The 3,878-nt window shown below is 41.4% G+C and overlaps 1 protein-coding gene across 1 annotated transcript in view; it reads right to left on the reverse strand.

The window, feature by feature from the left end:
- Positions 1-3,878, reverse strand: part of nbeaa (neurobeachin a) — a gene marked incomplete in the record, with an annotated part of 147,512 nt that overhangs the window by 79,090 nt on the left and 64,544 nt on the right.

Here is a 3,878-nt window from a genome sequence, read left to right on the forward strand (position 1 = left end):
CTGCTGGATATGGGCACCAGTGACCCACACAACCCTGAAAAGGAAGAAGCGTGTACAGAAAATGGATGGATGGATGTTCTCTCTCATATCTTTGTTTTAGATCATCTTGAACCTTGAAAGGTTGTCCTCAATTTCAGTTTATCTCAAACTGTAGAAAAGATGAAAATCTTAACATCAACATTAATCTGTGATGTTCAGCCCATTTTATTGGATAAATATGKGCTTCAGGAGACGTTCAAGGTGAACATTCTCCTTCTTTAAACAGCACTTTGTTTGGTACTTTACGTCTCCTTGCCTTCTTGTATTCATTCACTGAACTGAACAGCTCCTGCTTGTCCACTTTTTAGCACTTTTCCAAATTATGAAAACAGGTTTGAGTCGGGCTCAGATCTGAAGGTAAAAGGTCCAGTCATAAAAAAATGGAAGATAGCTAACCATTACAGATTCTGTCCCATGACTCTATGGCTGTGTCCCAATTCAGGGGTTGCAGCCCACGTAAACCACAGCCCACGGAGGCCACAGCCTTCGGAGTCTGTAGGCTGCATGAAACAGCTGTGAAATGAAATTGTACTAGTCTTCGGATGATGTATGGTTATGGTCAGTGGAGATGTATAAAAAACATATGAGTGGGGACCTCGTAAGTAGGCCCGTTGCTCTCCCCAAAATGACCTCTTTACAATATTTTAAAAAGAGTTTTAATTAAACCTTCACATCCCTCGGATGAAGGACACAAGGTTAGAAACACTCAGTGTTCTGAGCTTCTCAGGATCCATAAAGAGATCCCCAAGAAGTATTTTCCTTTGACCAATCAGAGCCAGGCAGTGGCCTAAGTAGTGCAAAGAGGTCTCTAATTCAATGCTACAGGCATCACACAGACCATTGTCATGGAGTCCCATCACCATTTTATGGCAGTTGAGCAGATTGTGCCCAGTTAGGACTCCAACCAGTGTACTTAAAGTTTTCCTTGTCAAGGCGATGAGAGTTCTTCCAAACCTAACATTAGGATCGTTAATCAGTTCCCCTGTCTACAGTCTGTCAACTCCCTCCAGTGAATTGAGTGTTGATGTTTAATCCAGGCCTGTAGGGCAGTCCTACAGACTGTTGYTGAGGTACCTACAACAAGCTCTGGTCCTCTGAAGTGAGCCTGACTGCCAGTTTTTGCAAGGTGGTCAGCTCTTTTATTACCACTTGTTTGTATGAGGTTCTGTATGACTGCATGACCACGAACTACCCCATTACCATAGAGACTTCACAACTGAAAACGTTACAAGTAAATGGATTTTAAAACATTTAATAACTTGCTTTTTGCTCCAATATCAGTACTTGTAACTGCTTTTTATTTATCAGCTAAGTTGCCAAACATACATTTAAAAACTAATTCTTCTGTCCCTGATAAATTTCCAAACTACGCGGACTTAGAAAAAAAAACTCAGCCGTCTTCATTTTTCTGTTTAGTTTGTTGGCAGAGCAATGAATCCTGGGATATCCTCAGTTGGGAAATAAACTCAGATGTAGACTTCATTTTCAGGGTTTTGTGGGTCACATTCATCTGCGGCATGAGAAAGAGCCCATGAACTGGGACAGCCTTCGACGCGAGGCAGTGATGAAAGGGTCCGACAAATGTAGACTTTGAAGGACACGGTCCCTAAATTAAGTCACAACGTATGGCCTGTCTGTGGTGTTTAACCTTAAAGATCTAAATTCAAAACAGGCACAGCATATGAACACATTAGAAAGACATAGACACTATACAGGTATCCACATAGACTTGCATGGTTCATTAATTACATCGTGGCCAGACTGTTGGCAGCACACTGCAAAGAGGGCATCTGGACATCTGACGACAAGAGAAACCAACCGCCTTCAACGACATGAGTGACAGTGCACGTAYAGAACACAGAGACAAACAAAACATCAGTGTTCCTTCAACTATAGCCCACATAAGAACAACAAGACATTGTGCTCCATTTTCTTCTGTCACCAGTGAAGCACAGAGGTGCGAAACTGCACACGCTCTGTGCACACACAGTGTGTCGGCCATCGTAGGCTGCCTCAAACTCGAAGAGCACAATCTTCCTCACTGTGCTGAAGGCTCGTTCGTCAGTGCCAAATGAATATCTGTCTGCTTTCTCCGGCTCGTTACTGAGCGGTAACACTGACAATGGTTAAGACTAAGAGGCTACGTACAGTACAGCTGCGCACACACACACACACACACACACTTTACTTTGAAGTGCACATGGATGCAGCTCTTAAAATGGACCAGGGAGCGAGCTTGTCACATTCACACATTATCTGTGTGAAGCTAAGAGAACAAGAAGTGGCCTATATTCACATCAAGACAGGAAGCTCTGTGACATAAACAGTCTCCCTGGCATCCTTCTTTAAACAGGACCAAAGGAAGGAGAAGAAGAAAAAAAAACATTAAACACTGATCATTACAGTACCAGCACTGAGGCCTGCGGCTTTGAAACAACTGAGCCATTTAATGGTCTCTTCTGGGCATCTGAGAAGCTGTTCTGCTCCATGCAGCGAGGCAATCGTGTTACTGATCTGCCTCGGGAAACTGTGGGCCGTGACAGTCAAAAAAATCTGAATTCACAACAGCAAAAGAATCAAACTATGGTCGAGCATGTGATTATTCATGAGGGTGTATKAAAGTCTAGTCCATAAAATCTCCTCACTGAAAAAAAGGATATAACTCCCATCAATATGTTTCTGCGCTCTTGGTTTTACTAAGAAAGGCAATAATTTTGGATTCAGGGTTTATGTTTTCTCAAGAGCTGCAGCAATACCTGCAGCTGGTTGAGCATCAGCAGCTTTAGACTCATGGCACTGAAATCCTGACACCTTCATAAACAAGCTGAATGAAGCTTGAGGCGAGTCTGCCAAAACAAGCAGCGGACAGCTGCCAAAATACTCCATCGTTCACTGTTAGTCAGGCCAAAAGGCAATAGGTGCTGGTTTCTTTGAATGCTCAGTGTTCAACGCTGTGAAGCTTTGGATGAAAAACTTTGGTTTAGCACAGAAATGCAAGCCCTGCGCATAAACTGTGGGTTCAAATAAGATATTCACTGTTGATAGTGATAGGTTTGTTTTCTGTCCTGTATAAGTGATGTTTTTCATGACTTTTTTTGAAAGAAAATATAATAAACAAAACACAAAAATACATTTACTCTATGGGTAAGTTGTTAAAAGGTTGCAAACATTATAATTCCAACACACKCAAGATTGTATTTCTATCCTTATTAGGACCACCCCAGCACATACTTCACCATAAACTTACCCTAAACTCAAGTAACACCTTGGTCCTAAACTTAACCTTCAACCCATAAATGGAGTTTGACCATCATTTTTTCAGCTGCACTCTTCAGCAGAGGACACTGCAATGGACAAACTTACACTTGGCAATTATTCCACGACATATGACCTTTCCTGATGTAACCTGGGCTAGAACCTTCAGCTTCTGGATTACAAGACCAAAAATGCAAAATATTAACCCCCTTTTAAAAAAAAGAGCAAAATTAAAAAAGAGTAAATTTAAAAAATGAAGCACGTAAAGATATTTATTATAAATAAATGTTGAGGTAACAAATACTCATCTACAGTATATTATTGGACAGTTGCTGATAAAACTGCAGGTTACAGCATGCTGAGTCAGAAGGTTAAGTTTAACCAGTTATGGATAACTGGTTAAACAATCAGCCGACAGTGGTGAAGTAGTAAAAATAGTTTGGATGCTGAGGCAACATGATTGAGTGCGCTGGTTAATGTTCTGGTTAACAAGTAAATTTTAAGCTGTTTTGTGTGTGTGTGTGTGTGTGTGTGTGTGTGTGTGTGTGTGTGTGTGTGTGTGTGTGTGTCTGTGTGTGTGTGTG

This window comes from Austrofundulus limnaeus, unplaced genomic scaffold (genome assembly GCF_001266775.1).
Source record: "Austrofundulus limnaeus strain Quisiro unplaced genomic scaffold, Austrofundulus_limnaeus-1.0 Scaffold17, whole genome shotgun sequence".
Taxonomy (NCBI): Eukaryota; Metazoa; Chordata; class Actinopteri; order Cyprinodontiformes; family Rivulidae; genus Austrofundulus; species Austrofundulus limnaeus.